Raw genomic sequence first — 6,284 nt, 5'->3', positions numbered from 1 at the left:
TTGCCAAACTTCAGCCCATCACCTCTTGTTGAATCAGAGAAGCCTCTAGCCTGATGGCTGACCCAGAGACTCAAGACTTGCTATCCTCTACAAGCACATGAACCAATTCTTTGAGATCAATTGATCAATAAGTGTGTGTATACTGGCATAAAACAACTTCCTTAGTTAATTTATTCCTAGATATTTTATTCTCTTGAAAGTTATTATAAATTGGATTGTTTTCCTAATTATCATTTCTAATTACTCATTACTATTGTGTTGGATTCATAATTCATTCTGCTATGTTTAGTAGTAGAACAGTAACATAAAGTGAGAAGTCAACAGTGCCCCAGATGTTTGATTTGCTGTACAAGTCAATAATATCTGATATCAACAGGTCCTCTTTGGTTCCTTGAGTTCAGTTCTTCACTGGAATGACTCCCAGAGCCCTTTACCCATCAGGGGGATGACTTATGTAACTCCAGGTGATGCAGACTGGATTTACAGAAACCGGTGAGCTTTGTACATTTAACAGTTTCAGTGCAGCTGAAAAGTAGGAGTCTCAAAGAGAGAGCTAGCATTTAGCTCTCATGGGTTTATATAACAAGCTTCTAGTAACATGGGACTTGTAGCCTACCCTAAACCTATCTCCTTAACATAATGAAGTTTTAATACAAAAGAAACAGTTACTCAGTGGCTAGAAAGCCATTTTGAACAATAAACCTTTGACTCACATGCATGGAAATCAAACTAATATTTGTTGAACTTTTACCCTGCAATTTTCTAAATTTCTTTATTAATTGTTGAGTTATCTTTTGCAGACTCAATAATGTTACTTCTTTTTCTCCAACCTGAACCTCTTTTGTCCCTTTGATCTTTCACTGGTTCCCTAATGATTCTTCAGGAGCCCTAATAGTGCAGTATTTCACTGCAGTTCAAATGAATCCATTTTCTTAAAGGAGAAAACATGGAAGTCTGTTTCTGAAAAGATTAATTCCTTGAAAATCCAATAGAGAAGTTCTGCTTTGTACAACAGGGTAACTACGGATCAGAATCTATTCTACAATAAATAGTTTAATTATTCTCTTCGTCTTTGCCCATCAGTAGCAAAGATGGTGTTTGGAATAATATATATAATTACTTTTAGTTAAATTGTATATTAGAACTAAGGTATGAGAAAAAGTAATAATCCTTATACTTTTTTAATAAACTATAGTAAAAAACTACTTTTTAGTATTTGAGAATTTTACTCTTTCATCACATTTTACCAGGAGTGTTAGTTATTTCACTACAAAAAGTTATTAGTAGTATTACCAGACAATAAAGAAACAAAATCTTCATTTATAGTCTAATGTACATTTTTAAAAGAATAATTTCATATAGTAATCATTAAAATTAAAAAAACCCAAACCAAGTTGCCATATTGCTCTATCTTGAACTGCCACTTCATCTTGAAGTAACAAAATGAATGTCCTATATTTTAATTGGGTTTGTTGAATAACAACATGCAAGCATTAATCAGTTTTCTATTTTTAAGATGACCAAAATTGACAAGCTTCGTTTACTGAAGAAAAGTCAGCTATCGTTTGGAAGACAGCACTAATGAAAAATCACATTACTCTCTTCATAGTGAACAATCCTCAAAGGGACCCGGCTTCCTAAATAAATGTCAAGTGTGTTCACTAAAGCACTACCAATCAAGTTATGTAATTAAATAAATGCTGTGCTGTGGATTTTGGGCCATCTCACAAACCAGGCCTTAACTCCTTTAAAACAGGAGTTATTTAATCAGGGGAAATATCAAATCACAAGAACAGTTTTTGTGTAATTTCATGTAAATATTCTCACCACTTTAAAGGGGCACCAGTAACACACTGCACTGTTCATAGTTCTTCCTGAGTCAATGCTCAAGTGACCTGTAATATGAGAAGGTTTCAGAGTAAATTCCATTAACAAATAGGCTAAGAAATTAGTGCTACTAACATGCCAAGTTAATGTTCTTGGATATGCCATTAAATCAATTCCAGCTCATAAAGATCAAAGAAAGAAGAACTTCCCCACAAAGATTCTTGGGTTTTAATTTATACAAGCACATTTTACCAGATGTCTGTGGAGCCACAAATGGGTTTGAACTACCAAATTTTCAGTTAGCAGTCAAACATTTAATGATTGCACTATCCAAGTTCTTAAGTTCACTATTATGTACTGCAAAATATTTCAACATGGACAATGTGGCATTCTTCATGTGTTATCATATGTGGTCCTCTTTAAGTACTTGGTTGCCTAGTCAAGAATTTATACCCCAAGCCAAATCAGCTTGCATTTAGTGAGAAATATCCATGTTATAGAGTTTGCTCCTATTAACATTTCTGTTATTTTATCCCTGGTCAACATCAGAAGTTTAGTTAATTCATATAAATGAAAGCTAGAAGGAAAAAATTGCTGAAAATTTATGGACCCTTAGATAACTGACACTTGAAACAATTATCAGTAATAAAATAAGATATAAAAGCACATAACTTATTAACCTTGGCCTATTATTCAAGGAGCTCTGGTGGCCTAAGTGGTAAGAAGCTGTGCTATATAATCCCCAAAACATGCAGTTCAAATCCACAAGCTGCTTCTTGGGAGAAAGATGGGTAATCTCCTCCTGTGTGATTATCTACCTCTGAAAATGAATGAGAGGGCCAGGTATGGGTCAGTTGTGACTCAGCACTACACAACAAAAACATTCCTATTATTCAACTAAATAAGAATCTGGTAAGCTTTTCTTTTTAAAAACAAAATTATATTTGACTCTTGGCAATTAGATGCAGCTATTTCGTTGAAGGATTCTGTTGCTTGACAGTATATATCTGATTGAATTCTTTGGAATTTTGTCACAAATACTTTAAGTGAATATTGTATGCAAGTCCTATCAGAACCTACACAAGGACTGAGATCAAGGAATAGATTTAGGAGTGTAGAAGAGATTGTATATGTCTATTTAACTATTTTGGGAGTAGGAGTGGCATCCACTTCCTAAACAACATGCCCCCAGAAAGTCTATGAACTTTGATAAATGTCAATAGTTATAGAGAGGGTTCAGGCCTTTTGTTCATAAGTTTACTATGAGTCACGCTCGACTTGAAGGCAATCAACAATAATAACAATTTAATTGTAACAGCTTAATAGATATTCATAGGGAGCTCTGGTGACCTAGAGGAAAGAAACTGTGCTGCAATCCTGAAGGCACGGTTCATATCCACAAGCTGCTCCTTGGAAGAAAGATGTGGGCAATCTCCTCCTGTGTGATTAAACTGCCATTGAAAACCTGCTGGATGGTCAGCTATGGGTCGGTTCCAGCTTAATGATATACAACAAAAACAGATATTCATATGTATGCCAGTAACTGGTGTGAGACACGACTTCTTTAAAACCTGGAAGGGAAGTTGAGAAATATAGATCTATTCAATCCTGATCACTTCTCAATATTGACAGTGGCTGTGAGTCAAATTGGACTAATAGAATCTGCTCCATAAGGTTTTTGGCTGTTTTTAACCTGCATCCAAAAAGATTGCTGTTATTCTTGTTAAATGCCTTTAAGTTCATGCTGAGTTGTAGCAGTGTTATGTACAACAAAACAAAATGCTGTTGGATCCAGCATCCTCCTCACACTCATTGCTATGTCTGGGGTTTCAGGCATTATGTTAATATTATTGAAGTCTAGTTTTATTTCTTTTCTTTTCTTTCCTGACCCTACTCTCTACCAAGTGTGAGGCCCTGATAACATGTTCAAAGAACATGAAACAAATTCTTTCCAGTTGCATTCTTTGGAGCATTCTTGTTATATATTATCCACAATAGTTTTGTTCATTCTTTTGACAGTCCATGATATCTTCAAAGCTCTTTGCCAGCACCATCATTCAAAGGCATCAATTTTTTTGAGTCTTCTTTATGCGTTGCACAGTTTACACATACATGTAAGGTGATACAAACAGCATAGCTTAGGTCTGACCCCTTTAATCTTATAAATGGTCTATTTGCTCCTCAACACTAAAGTCTTTTGTAAAAGATTTGCCCTCTTAGGCAAATGGAATAAATTATTCTACCTCTTGACTTCTGCTCCATGGGAAAGTGATTGTGGATCCAAATAAAATTAAATCCTTGACAACCTCACTCTTTTCTATGTTTATCATAATGCTGTTTAATGATCTAGCTGTGAAGATTTTTGTTTTTCACTATATTAAGGTATAATTGATAATAAAGCATACAGTCTTTAGATGACATCAATAAGAACTTCAAGTTCTTTCAGTAAGCAACGTTGTACCATTTGCATGACCAGATTTTTAATAAATCTATCTTTAATCTTGATGCCACACTCTTCTTCCTAGAATCAAGTTTCTCAAATAATTTGTTCTGTATGTTTTTTTGTTGTTATGTGCTATTGAGTCAGTTGTGACTCATAGTGACCCTATGTACAAGAGCCCCAAATCCTGCTATATCCTGTACCAACCTCATCGTCTGTGACACACTCACTCCCACCATCCCAATCACAGAATCGATCTGTCTCATCAAGGGTCTTCCTCTCCTGCACTGTCCCTCCACTCTCCCAAACATGATGTCCCTCTCCAAGGACCAGTCCCTCCTTGTAATATGCCCAAAGTATGTCAGACGAAGCTTCAGAGTCCTTGACTCCTAGGAGCATTGTGGCTTCACCCCCTCCAGGACAAATCTGTTTGTTCTCCTAGCAGTCCATGGTATATTCAACACTCTTCTCCAGCACCACAGTGCAAAGGCATCAATTCTCTTTCTATTATCTCTAGTCACTGTCCAACTCTCTGATACATTGAATAATTATGGTACAGAGTACAACTATGAAATACGTCTTTTCTGACGTTAAACTGTGCAATATGCCTATGTTCTGTTCAAATGATTGCTTCTCAGTCTATGCACAGATTCTGCATGGGAACAATTAAGTGTTGGGTAATTTCTATTCATTGTACTGCTGTCTATAATTTCTTATGATCTACACAGTTAAATACATTTGCATAGTCCATTAAACAAAGGTAAACATCTCTTCTGGTATTCTCTGCTTTCTCCCAAGAGTCTTTTATTATCAGTCATGAAATCTCTTTTTCTATGTCCTCTTCTGAATCTCTAAATGTCTCAAAGTTCCTGTGAATATACTGCTAGAACCAATTTTTATTTATTTTAACTATAACTTTATTTAATTTTTATATTCATGATATCTTGACATAGATGAATAACAACTTCTAACACTGCATTCATTTGTTGAAACATCTTACTTGATAGTCTGTCAATCGTGGAGTCCTGTTTTTCACTGATGCTTTCAGTGCAGCTCAGATACCTTCTTTCAGTATCAAGTGCTATTGATTATATACTACTTCTTGAAATAGCTGAGTAGTAACAAGTTCTTTTTTGTTATAGTGATTTTTTATATATTTTTGTTCACAATATTTTGATGCTGTTGTGAACCAGAATTGACTCATAGCTGACCCCCAAGTGAGTTTTCAGAGACAGTAAATTGCATGGGAGGTGATTGCTCATCCTTCACCAGTAGAGAAGCTGGTGGATTTGAACTGTGTATCTTTAAGATTGCAGTGCAGGTCCTTACCACTAGGCCTGCAGAGCACCCTAAATGCTGTGTTATATATTATCTATCTACATATCTATTTCTCTATCTATCCATCCACCTTCCTTTTTCCTTCATTCTCCTTCCCAATAGAATCTTTCAGTACTGACTCTCAACACTTGAATTTTTTCTTCAGTTCTTTCAGTTTGAGTAATGCCAAGAGAGTTCTACCGTTTTTTTTTTAACTCTATATCTCTGCTTATTTCATGACAATGCTTTAATCTGCCTTCTCAAATCACACTTTTAAATATTCTATTCTGCTCTTTTACTTCATTATTTCTCTCATTCACTTTATCCATTATATGTTCAATTATTTACTTCTAATATTTATTTCATTGTTTATTTCATGTATTCTTAATAACTTTTGGTTTCTCTGTGTTTATTGTCTTTCCATGACTTATCCGGTCTTCAGTCATCAATCTTCAATGTGTCAAATTTATTCTTGAGATGGTCTTTATATTCTGCTGTGATATATACAAGGTCATACTTTTGTTCTTGTGAACGTGCTATAATTCAAATTGCTTGAATTCAATTCAACTTGTATTTGCATATGAACAACTAATAGCCTGTCCTGCAATTTACCCATTCCTTGTTCTGACAGGCCTGAGTTTCTCCATTATTTCTTCCCACTTATGTAATATATTTGATTTTTGTGCAGAAAATTGGTGAA

Source organism: Elephantulus edwardii, unplaced genomic scaffold, assembly GCF_000299155.1.
Source record: "Elephantulus edwardii isolate Elephantulus edwardi_28Jun2011 unplaced genomic scaffold, EleEdw1.0 scaffold00065, whole genome shotgun sequence".
Lineage (NCBI taxonomy): Eukaryota > Metazoa > Chordata > Mammalia > Macroscelidea > Macroscelididae > Elephantulus > Elephantulus edwardii.
Note: the sequence above shows the minus strand (reverse complement) of the source record.